This window comes from Triturus cristatus, chromosome 11 (genome assembly GCF_964204655.1).
Source record: "Triturus cristatus chromosome 11, aTriCri1.1, whole genome shotgun sequence".
Classification (NCBI taxonomy): domain Eukaryota; kingdom Metazoa; phylum Chordata; class Amphibia; order Caudata; family Salamandridae; genus Triturus; species Triturus cristatus.
Window position 1 is genome coordinate 979,826,890 of NC_140594.1, and position 13,128 is coordinate 979,840,017.

A 13,128-nucleotide genomic window follows, 5' to 3' on the forward strand; every position below is an offset into this window, starting at 1 on the left:
ACCCAAACACCACTGCGCTACCCTACACCCTAAATCTACCCCCAGCACGACCACCTACACTACCCAAACACCAGTGCACTACCCGAAATCCTAAAACTCTACACCCAGCACAACCACCTACACTACACAAACACCACTGTGCTACCCTAAACCCTAAGACACTACCCCCAGCACAACCCCTTACACTACCCGATCACCACTGCGCTAACCAAAACCCTAAGACACTTCCCCCAGCATGACCCATTACACTACCCAAACACCACTGCACTAACCTAAACCCTACATCTATCCCCGCACATACCCCCACACTACTCAAACACCACTGCAGTACCCTAAACCCTGAAACACTACCCCCAGCATGACCCCCTACACTACCAAAACACCACTGCACTACCCTAAACCCTAAAACACTACCCCAGCTCGAACCCCTAAACTACCCAAACACCACTGCACTGCCCTAAACCTGAAAACACTACCCTAGCACGACTCCCTACTCTACCCAAACACCACTGCACTACTCTAAACCCTAAAACACCACCCCAGCACGATCCCCTACACTACACAACACCACTGCACTACCCTAAACCCTAAAACACTACCCCCAGCATGAACCCCTAAACTACACAAACGCCACTGCACTACCCTAAACCCTAAAACACTACCCGAAGCACGACCCCCTACACTACACAAACACCACTGTACTACCCTAACACACTACCCCAGCATGACCCCCTTCCCTACCCAAACACAACTGCACTACACTAAAGGCAAAAACACCACCCCAGCAGGACCCCCTACACTACATAAACACCACAGCACTACCCTGAACCCTAAAACACGACCCCCTACACTACATAAACACCACTGCACTACCCTAAACCCTAAAACACTACCACCAGCACAGCACTTTACACTACACAAACACCACTGCTCTACCCTAAACCCTAAAACACTACCCCAGCACGACCCCTACACTACTCAAACATCACTGCACTACCCTAAACCCTTAAACACTACCCCAGCACAACCCCCTACACTACCCAAATATCACAGCACTACCCTAAACCCTAAAATACTACCCCCAGCACTACCCCCTACACTACCAAAACAGCACTGCAGAACTCTAAACTGTTGTGTCCAAATAATTATTCCAAGGGCCACACTTACCACTGGCCCACAATATTATGCAAAATAAGGAGCAGTTGGCAACGTGGAAGGTTCAAACGTTTATTAGCCACCACAGAACTCTATATAGAGGAGCCTCGTCGATCCTCACCCATCAGGTGCGCCGAGGAAGACTGCTGGCTCCTTGACAGTAACACACTTTTATACATTATCAGTACAGCATACAAAACCTTATATGTGGAAAAGTACCAGTTAGTCCTGGCACCCCTAATGAGCTCATGCCTATTTCTAGTTTCGGTTACACATACAAAGGGTTACTATCTTTACAGAGAAGGTCGAAAGGGTGACTCCCTTCTCGTCCCAGGTCTAGAGGAATTTGCCTGATACTCCCTTTTAGCAGATGTGACCTTGCTTCTCAGCAACTCAGCCTGTCTCCTAATTAAATGCAAGGAAAGGAGGGAAGCAGAGGGTGTGCGGAAAAGACCACGTGATTCCCAAGAGAGAGAGAGCCGCAATCCAAGATGGAGGCGGTTCGGTTTCTCGGCCCTTTTTGTCGTGCTAAACATAATCAGGGATTTCGAACCGTTTAATACACCATAACTAGTCAAACTATTATTAGATATACTGCGCTAATCATATCGTAGTGCCTTGAATACCTCAGAACGGCCCTTTTAGCGCAGCATAGCTAATAACAGGGTCAGTCTTCGAAAATACCCTCATCGATCTGCATTAAGTCATGCGTCTCCTTCTGAGCCCGCTGGGTATCTATTCTGGTTTGGACGGGCTTGGGCCTAGGGATGGAGCGGCGAACTTGAGTAGCACAATATGCACAGCAAGCAGGCCCACACTGTAGACAAAGACAGCAGGTGAAAATGAACCCCACTATTCCCAGAAGAATCATAAATAACTTCCATCCCCAGGTGGTCACCAAATCCCAAAACCACCCGGACAAAGACCAAGTACCAGTCTCGGTGTGAATTTCAGAGGCTAGCCGATGCAGTTTCTGAATGGCTAAATGGACAGAAGGGGCTGAGTCAGGTATATATACACAACAGGAACTGCCGATGACTCTACAAGCTCCTCTGCGATCGGCTAGGATAACGTCTAAAACAAGACGGTTTTGAAGGGTCACAAGCCGGGTCGCCTGGAGCTCCACTGTAATATTAGTTAATATTCCTGCAGTAGTATTAACCACCCCTTCCACCACTCTAGATAGTCTCCTAACTTCTTTACTATTGAGGATGGGTCCCCATATGGGCAACGCCCCTTTTATGATATCAACGAAGTGTTGGGCTGGAGTGTCCGTCTGGTCAGTGGCATCATTACTGGCGGCTTCAGCCTTTAGGCTCCGCCGATTTAAGGAATGAGATTTGTGATAATCAGAAGGAGCTATGTAGACTGGTGAGTAAAGAAAGGATAAATAACATCGACCTGCCCATCCTCTGGGTAACCAAGTGTATGCGTTTTCACCGCACACAAAATAAACATTGGGAGGGGTGACTGTTGGGGGACTACTGAAAGTCTGCAGTTTATAAGTGTAATTACATCTACTATAACCGACGGATAAATGTCCAGTACCCTGCACGCAGAAGGAGGAGGACGTATTCAATACCGGGACCGGAATGATTTTCTCATCTGAGACATTTCGCTCCTGGAAATACTTGAAATACTCATTAAAGTTAAAAGTCATGAAATCCAATACTTCATCCCTCAACCAGGTATCATTTTCGTGATCAGTGTATACGTTCATACAGGCGGTAGGATCAAGGGTACCATCCGTCCCCTCAGCATTAGGAGTAAAACCTTGGTGTTTCTCTATATAGGCTAGAATCAAAGCATAATCCTTCTCTGAGAATCGACGTTCATCTATAGTGTAATGTTCATATAGCATGGATAACATTTTGAACCAGGCTTCGCAACTACCTAGATAAGACAAGGGCATTGATATGAACAAATCTTGCTTATGCATCACTGACGGGAGAAGACCACAGACCCAACAATCGATAACATTTGTGGAACTATGAGTCTGATGTAGCATCTCAATGAAGGCATTATGCACATATGTCTGTCGGTGTCTTTCCTTATGAGGGGCAAAAGTCTGGAAATGATGTTCCTTAGGGGCAGGGGTAGACACTATCAAGGTGTGTACAGGATGGCGGAACTCTAGGTATATAAACAAACCTAAGCATAGTACAAATGATACAATCAATATAGAAATAAAAACAATTTTAACATGCAAGCTCCATGAGGAGAACATTGGCAAGTGCGGGGGAGTGGTACGGGGTACTATAGGGCGCCCTTCTTCAGGGACAAAACGACCAAAAGGGTACATTTTCTCACTAAAAGTCCAATATAATCTCGGGAGAAAAAGGCTACTAGCAGTCCGACCTGCCGGAGGGTGCTTCTTTCCTGTGTCCGTATAGAGCCTCACAGGCAGACTCCTATTGTTCAGAGAGACCAAAAAGGGTAAAAGATAAAAACTTCTCGCGTTGGGGTCGCACTTAACGCAACCCTTGTTGAAAGGAAACTCTACCTGGGCCCCCACCAACCGACCAATGTCTCTATCTTCGTTCTGAACAGAGCTTACTGAAAGTTCCATGCTCTCAACGAGTTCAGTCCAGTGTTCTACCAATCCTCAGGTCTTTTGCCGAGGCCTCCGGCTTCACTCGCCAAGGCTAGACCTGGGATTCCCTATTTCCGGGGCGGCAGGTGATATCAATCCCGACCAGGGGTTTCAGGATCCACAAACAAAACGGGCACAGTGGGGTCAGACGAGGAGCTGCCTCGCTTTTAGCAGTTGGGCGGCCACAAAAAGGTGTTTCCAGGCTCACAGCACTCTCCCCTCGCCCGTCAACCTCTCAGCGGGTGTCCAAGGAAAGTGGTTCTCTAGTGCTGGGTTCGCCCTGAGTTGGCAGGCCTTCCTCCTGGTCAAGCTGCTCCCTGGGCAACGGGAGGGGAACTCGCTTAAGATGGGAGATATGGATCCAGTGCTGCTTCCCCTCGACTTTCACCGCCGTTCGCGTAGCCAGGAGCACCTGGTACGGTCGGGACCAGCGCGGATCCAAACTCGATTTCCGTTGGTAGTTCCGAACCAAGACCCACTGTCCAGGTTCCACGCTGTGTCCAGGACCCTCCGGCAGGGGCTGCAGTACGGCAGATATCTGTTGATGAATGGAATGAAGATCTTTAGTCAAAGAATACAGATAATCAGTCAACATAGGATGGTCGATGTCCCTGAAGGATTTGGGCCGGGGTACTCCCCACACGTTGGCGGGTCTGCCAAAAATTACTTCATAAGGGGAGATACCGCTCCGGGAATAGGGAGTAGTTCTCGCGGACAACAGGGCCAGGGGCAGGAGATCAGGCCATTTTAATCCCGTCGTGTCCTGAAGTTTAGCCAATTTCAATTTCAGAATCCCATTATATTTCTCAACCAGACCCGCTGACTGAGGATGTCGGGCTGCGTTAAACTTTTGCTGGATGGATAGACCCTTGCATACATACTTAACTAAGTCAGCATTAAAATGTGTCCCGTTGTCACTCCAAATCACCCGTGGCAACCCATATCGAGGGAAAAACTCTTTTACCAGAGCTTTAGCGGTTGCCAGGGCAGTATTTTCCTTTGTGGGATACGCCTCCACCCATTTACTAAAAGTACAAATCACCACCAGCACGTATTTCAGATTGTTAACTCGCTCTAGCTGTATGTAATCCATTTGGAGTACTTCAAAAGGCAGGGTGGGAGGCGCAAAATTACCCGCCAAGACAGGAATGCTAATCCCCGGATTATGCTGGAGACAAATCATGCAATGCTGAACCAAATTCCTAGCTGTCTTATGGATATTAACATTATACCAGACAGGATCCAATGTGGCACAGATGCCCTGAACCCCTACATGTGAAGGTCCGTGTGCCATAGTTACTACCGCATTTACAAATGCGTTCGGTAGTAACCATCTACACTTCTCTGACAAGTCAGTCCAACATCCATTCTCATCAAGCCTCCCCACCTGTTCTTGCCAGTATGTCAGTTCTTCCGGGGTCACCTCCTTTTGTAGCTCTCTCACACTGTCTATGGTGTTGTTAAAAACCCCTGCTTCTATCATTCTTGTCACTACAAACATGGAAGTGGTGTCAGACTGGGCTGTTTCTTTGGCGATTCTATCCGCAAAGAAATTTCCCCTCCCTACATCATCAACTATAACCTTGTGTGCACTGCATTTGACTATGGCCAAGGTTTTAGGCAATGTTAATGCAGCCAGTAGTCGGTCCACTAATGGTCCATTCTTTATCTTTTCGCCATGAGATGTCAAGAATCCTCTTTCCGCCCATAACCTCCCGAAGCTATGTGCTACACCGAACGCATACTGGCTATCGGTGTAGACATTTAGCCTTAAACCTTTCCCCAACTCGCAGGCCCTGAATAATGCAATCAATTCGGCCGCCTGGGCCGACCGGTATGGTATCTTTGCTGCCTCGACTACCGTTTGCAGGGTAGTGATCGCATAAGCCGCAGCTGTCGTGCCATCCGGTAATCTAAAACAAGACCCATCAACATACAATTCTCCTTGGGCATCAGATAGTGGGGTGTCAGTTAGATCTATCCGGCCCTTGGTCTCTTCTTCAGTTCGAAAGATACAATCATGCATGTCTTGTCCACCATCTCCCGAAGGGAGGGGTAACAACGTGGCAGGGTTCAAATTAACACATCGTTTGATCGTTATATGAGGTGCAAACAGGGTCAATTCGTACCCTGTAAGACGCGCACTAGTTAAGTGCTGCGTCTGCGTCCTGTTTAATAATACGTCCACAGCATGAGGCACCATCACTGTCAGATCCATATTCAGGACTAGCCCTTCCGATTGTCTGATTGCTACAGCCACTGCTGCTGCAGCCCTCAGACAACTGGGAAGTGCTCTGGCGACATTGTCCAAAACCGCCGAGAAATATGCACAAGGCCTTTGCTTACCACCAAAGTCCTGTGTCAACACTGAAAGAGAACAACCGTCCACCTCATGCACGTAGAGCACAAAAGGTTTCCGGCAGTCAGGGGTGCCAAGCACAGGAGCAGAGCAAAGAGCAGTTTTCAGAGCGGAAAAGGCAGTCTGGCATTCATCAGTCCAAGGTAAAGGTTCATGCACATCCTTCGTAGTTAGATACAGGAAAGGTTTAGTCAAGAGAGAATAGTTAGCAATCCACTGGCGACAGTAGGAGGTTATACCAAGCAAAGCGCGGACATCACGTTGCGTGCGGGGAACAGGCATGTTAGTTATGGTTGCGATGCGCTCAGAAGTCAACCGTCTTCCCTCCTTCGACAGGAGATGACCGAGATAGGTCACCTCCGGTCGACAATATTGAAATTTAGAGAGCGACACCTTGTTACCATGAGTGGCCAAATGCCGTAGCAGGGTAACCGTGGCCTCGCGGCAACCATGTTCTGTATCAGAGGCCACAAGGAGGTCATCAACATACTGCAATAGGACATTACCTGGCGGCAATTGTAAAGAATCCAATACTCTTTTTAGGGCTTGGCTGTAGATACTAGGGCTTTCGGTATACCCCTGGGGGGCGCGACAGAATCTAAAGCTGCGGCCCCCCAATGAGAAACCGAACAAATGTCTGCTATCTGGATGTATGGGAATACTAAAGAAGGCATTCTTCAAATCAATCACCGAGAAAAATGTTGCAGTGGGAGGAATCATGGTCAGAATGGAATTAATATCTGGTACCACCGGATATTGGGGTACCACGATCTTGTTAATCTCTCGCAAATCAATCACAAATCGGTAGGTATCAGCATAATCAGGGGACTGGGGTACGGGGGCTCGTTTAAGAATCGGAAGAATTGGGCTGTTGCAGATATTGGAAGTCGTTTCCTCCACCACCCCTGTTCTAATCAAATCAGAAATAATGGCCAGTAAAGCGCACTCTCCCGCAGGGGCTATTTTGTACTGTGGGATCCTCGGCAATTTGGCATTCTGTTTCAGGGTGATGGACACCGGGGGAATTTGTAGGAACCCTACGTCAGTGTCCCCCAGGGCCCAAAGATCCCTCGGGAGTTTTGCAAGCTCAGGGGGTAGGGAGTCCGTTTTTGAAAAACATTGGATGGAGGGGATAGAGGTATTCCGAATGGTCAGAAAAACTCCATCGGAGGAGCAATAGATGCGGGCATGCAATCTTTTTAATATATCCATACCCAGGAGATTTTCCCCACACTGGGAGGTGAGGAGGAAAGGCGATTCTACCGTAACCGGTCCCAGAGTAAGGGAAAGTGGCTTAGAAATGGGGCTCACCACCGGAGTTCCAGAGAACCCCACGGACACATTAGTCTGGCCAGACAGAGCGGCCCCCGGGACCAGGGCACGTGAAACAGAACTGTTCATAGCCCCTGTGTCAACCAAAAACTTACCTGATGAATCCAACAATCGTGCATGGACATAAGGTCCAGCTTGATCTATCGGTATTGACACATGCCCCTTACTCTGCCCTTGGCTGTCCTATGCTTGAGTATACCCGGTGTCTTCGTCCGTTACACGTCCGTCATTGTAGTACTGTCTACCTTGGCTTTGGTCGAAATAATTCTGACTGTTCTCACCTCGGGCTGCCTGTTCTTGTCTCGTGTATCCACCTCGATGCCCACTCATCCTTCCCCGTCCACGACCCCTGGAAGCAGTATTCTGTTCATACAGCAACGGGCACTGTGCTCTCCAATGCCCCTCCTCTTTACAAAAAGCACATTGATTTATGCCTAGATCTGTTCGCCCAGCTGTTTGCGTCGGTCCCGCCCCTCTTGGAGCGAAATTCTGCAACCCTCGTCCTCTTCCTCTACCCCTCTCCACTTGCTGCAGTAACACTCGTGTTTTCAACTCTTTCGACTTTCTTTCTGTCTTATCCTTGCTCTCATTCTCCCGATGCTCATAATACTGAGCCATGCTTAGTATCGTGGAGGGTGTGGTGGTCGTCCAGGTACTCTCAGCTGCCTGTAACCGGGCCGATACCTCAGGTAGCAAATTGGTTACAAATCTATTAACAAATAAACGTACACCCCCCTCCGTTGCCAAGTCCTGTCCGCTGAAGTCAATGAACACTCCTTCAAACCTCGTGAAAAAATCAGATACACTCTCGTCCTTCTTTTGCTTACAGGCCGTCAGCTTGTCCCAATCTACTTTCCTGGGTGGGATCAACGAATGCATATAATTTATTATTTTCTCAGGCAAGGTCAGTATCGCAGGTCGGGGCTTGTTCCCTGGTTTACGATCTCTATCCCAGTTTCCCAGTTGATCCCATGTCCCACCAAATTCCGTAACATGGTCCTGGTCATGTACCTGGCGCCAAATGTCCACCGGTACTAATAAGGCAAAGAATAATTCAATATCTGCCAACGTCATTACTGCTGACGAGGCGGCCTCGGTCAGTTCCTTGTAATATGCGGTGGGGTTTTTTCTAGGATCTGGCAACTGGCTTTTTAGGGATAGTACCTCACTCCGCTTCCAGGGGGTATAGACCCATTGTTCCTGGAACCGGGCGTCTATTCCCGGGCGGGTAACGACACCGTGGGCATCCACTACTGCGGCAACTTCTGGATGGAAGATAGGGTGCACTTCTCGCATAGGGAACTGGGAGAATCCGGCGGGAGTGGCAGACTGCAAACGAGTTCTATAAGAGACCAAAGTCTGCACCTTCCCATACACCTCTTCCGGTGTCAACTGAGATTTGTGGACCTGATCAAGAATATCATATAATATAGCCGGAGCCTTCCCTTCCTGGTGTACCTGTTCCCACACGGAAATAAGACGGTTGGCCATATGCTCCAGGGCATGCTGTTGCATCACCGGTTCATAGTCCCTCATGGTACTCCAAATATCAGCAAGAGTATAAATGGGATGTCGCATCCACTGGGATGCTTGTGTAGCAATAGTTTCCCTTTCTTCCGTTCCCAAAGCCGAACGAGTGAACAACTTCCTACCCTCTGTTAGACTGGCCGGACGAATTGGAGTAGTCACAGCTGTTACCGGCGTGGTACTGGCGGAGGAGGAGGGCAGAACAGAAGGGGAAGGCATTGACCCTGGCAACAGCTGAGGGGTCCCGGCTGCAGCTGCCGTCAATAAATTAGGCAGCATGGCCATAACTTCAGACACAGATGTCGGTAACCGGGAGAGGTTCGGCAGGGAGGGAGGGGTAGTAGTGGCCGGGGGAGCCGAAGCCGAGGCCCCCAGGGACATATTTGGGGCCGGGGCCGAGGCCCCTGATACCTCCGGATATATCCTCTGCGGTACATAAGGGGGTGGTGGCCTGGTGTCCAATGAATCCTCTATTTCATCTTCTGCATTCGGGCGGGTCACATAGCTCTTATCAACCTTTAATCTAAATTCGCGATTGATGCAATCCAATCCCTTTTCTACTCTTTCTCGGTCATAGGCCATAGCTTTCTGAGTAACATTCTGTCCTGCCTTGGCTCTGGCTACTTTCTCTTCCCTTATTCGCCGTTGCTTGGCCTCCTTCTGCCATGCAATTAGAGCATCAAACATGGCCTGCCTACTTCGCCTAGAAAACAGCTGTTCCTGTAGGAATGCAATTTTCTCCTCATCAAACGAACCCGTTTTGGGCCATCGTAACTCCTCATTGCCCTTGGTATACTTATGCCATAGAGTGCAGAACAACAACGGAGAGATCCCATGTTTGACATACATAAAATGGCTAGGACTGCCCTCCGGCGGGGCGGGTTGGCTCTCAGCTAGTCTGGAGTCACTTGTTCGACAGCAGCAGCCAAAACAATTCAATTTACTAAAACAGGACATTTTGGTTAGTTTTCAGACATGTATACACAAACAACAATCAACACGAATCATACACAACATACAATCAATATCAGAGAACCAAGCCCGTCGACTCTGGTTCACAATCCAAACACCAAACTGCACGCGGGATTCCGGCCACCCTCCTGGCTCACCACTAAGACCAGCCCCCAACGAGGACTTGCCCCGTCAGGAGTATGCCCTGTGGCTACCCAGTCTAGGTCGCGGGTCCTTCCACGTGCAATCCGTTTATAATCCTTCGGCGCGCCGTTTTTACGCAAATCAAATACAACCTGTACGTACTTCGAGTCAAACCACGGTAATGCTAACCCGATCAAGCAAGACACCACCCTCCGGTGCGTGCCTTCAAATCAATGCACCGCTGTCCAGCGCGAGCTTCAAACAAATGCAATCCGTGTTCAAAATCAAAAATGCATCGTTCTCAACAAATGCTCTCAAATCAATCAAATAGCACACCGTCTTCAATGCGTGCCTTAACCAATAATGCACCGTTTATAACGCGTGCGTCAAATCAAATCAATACTCACCGGGTGCACCCAGATACGAATGTTCATTCTCCGCTGCCAACTCCTCCCGACCAAATCAGTCCAGTTTCTGGGTTAAGCCCGTAGGACCCCGGTGAAGGGTAACTAGCAGCAGGGGATGTACCGAAAAGTCGCGCAGGGTGGGAGAAATCCTCAGGCTCCTCTCCCGCCAACCGGTCAGGACGCCCCCAATCCCACCACCCGAATACGGGGGGGGAAGACCCTTTCACGGGGTCCCTTCGTGGTCGCCAACTGTTGTGTCCAAATAATTATTCCAAGGGCCACACTTACCACTGGCCCACAATATTATGCAAAATAAGGAGCAGTTGGCAACGTGGAAGGTTCAAACGTTTATTAGCCACCACAGAACTCTATATAGAGGAGCCTCGTCGATCCTCACCCATCAGGTGCGCCGAGGAAGACTGCTGGCTCCTTGACAGTAACACACTTTTATACATTATCAGTACAGCATACAAAACCTTATATGTGGAAAAGTACCAGTTAGTCCTGGCACCCCTAATGAGCTCATGCCTATTTCTAGTTTCGGTTACACATACAAAGGGTTACTATCTTTACAGAGAAGGTCGAAAGGGTGACTCCCTTCTCGTCCCAGGTCTAGAGGAATTTGCCTGATACTCCCTTTTAGCAGATGTGACCTTGCTTCTCAGCAACTCAGCCTGTCTCCTAATTAAATGCAAGGAAAGGGGGAAGCAGAGGGTGTGCGGAAAAGACCACGTGATTCCCAAGAGAGAGAGAGCCGCAATCCAAGATGGAGGCGGTTCGGTTTCTCGGCCCTTTTTGTCGTGCTAAACATAATCGGGGATTTCGAACCGTTTAATACACCATAACTAGTCAAACTATTATTAGATATACTGCGCTAATCATATCGTAGTGCCTTGAATACCTCAAAACCCTAAAACACTAACCCTAGTACGACCTCCTACGCTACGCAAACACCACTGCACTACCCTAAACCCTAAAGCATTACCCCTAGCACGACCCCCTATACTACCCAAACACCACTGCACTACCCTAAACCCTACATCTACTCCCAGCACAACTCCCTACACTACACAGACACCACTGCACTACCCTAAACCCTGAAACACTACCTCTAGCACGACCCCCTACACTACACAAACCCCACTACAGTACCCTAAACCCAAAAACACTACCCCTAGTATGACCCCCTACACTACCCAAACAACACTGCACTACCCTAAACCCTAAAACAGTTACCTAAGCACGACCCCCTACATCACACAAACACCAACCCACTACCCTAAAGCCTAAAACACTACCCCCATCACGACCCCTACACTACAAAAACACCACTGCACTACCCTAAACCTTAAAACACTACCCCCAGCACGACCCCCTACTCTACCCATTCACCACTGCACTACCATAAACCCTAAAACACTACACCCAGCACTACCCCTACACTACACAAAGACCACTGCACTACCCTAAACCCTAAAACACTACCCCCAGAACTACACCCAATACTACACAACCACCACTGCACTACCCTAAATCCTTAAACACTACCCCCATCAGTACCTCCTACACTACAAAAACACCACTGCACTACCCTAAAGCCTAAATCACTACCCCCAGCAGTACACCCTACACTACCCAAACATAACTGCACTACCCTAAACCCTAAAACACCACCCCCAGCATGACAACCTACATTACACAAACAACACTGCACTACCCTACTGCACTACCCTAAACCCTAAAATACTACCCCAGCATGACCCCCTACACTACCCAAACACCACTGCACTACCCTAAACCCTAAAACACTACCCCAGCACGACCCCTGCACTACGCAAACACCACTGCACTACCCAAAATCCTAAAACTCTACACCCAGCACAAACCCCTATTCTAGACAAACACCACTGCGCTACCCTACACCCTAAATCTACCCCCAGCACGACCCCCTACAGTACCCAAACACCACTGCGCTACCCTAAACCCTAAAACACTATACCCAGCATGGCCCCCTACACTACCCAAATACCACTGCACTAACCTAAACCCTAAATCTACCCCCTGCACAAACCCCCACACTACCAAAACACCACTGCAGTACCCTAAACCCTGAAACACTACCCCCAGCATGACCCCCTACACTACCAAAACACCACTGCACTACCCTAAACCCTAAAACACTACCCCAGCTCGAACCCCTACACTACCCAAAAACCACTGCACTGCCCTAAACCCGAAAACACTACCCCAGCACAACCCCCTACACTACTCACACACCACTTCACTACCCTACACCCTAAAACACTATCCCAACACGAACCCCTACAGAACACAACACCACTGCACTACCGCTAACCCTAAAACACTACACCCAGCACAACCCCCTACACTACCCAAACACCACTTCACTACTCTACACCCTAAAACACTACCCCAGCATGAACCCCTACACTACCCAAACACCACTTCACTACCCTAAACCCTAAAACACTACCCTGAGCATGACCCCCTACACTACACAAACGCAACTGTAGTACCCTAAACCGTAAAACACTACCCCAACATGACCCCCTTCACTACCCAAACGCAACTGCACTACCCTAAACCGCAAAACACTACCCCCAGCCCGATCCCCTATACTACCCAAACACCACTGCACT

General features: G+C 49.0%; 1 protein-coding gene across 2 annotated transcripts in view; it reads right to left on the reverse strand.

Annotated features, from left to right (window-relative positions):
* Positions 1–13,128, reverse strand: part of LOC146785779 (zinc finger protein ZIC 4-like) — a 394,504-nt gene that overhangs the window by 118,279 nt on the left and 263,097 nt on the right. Inside the window, exon 4 of one of the 2 annotated variants that reach the window (XR_014970793.1) lies at positions 1,312–4,286. The exons of the other annotated variant lie outside the window; for it this stretch is intronic. The gene's annotated coding sequence lies outside the window, so the exon portion shown is untranslated. Of the gene's footprint in view, positions 1–1,311; positions 4,287–13,128 lie in introns of those variants that run through there. 2 annotated transcript variants of the gene reach the window in all.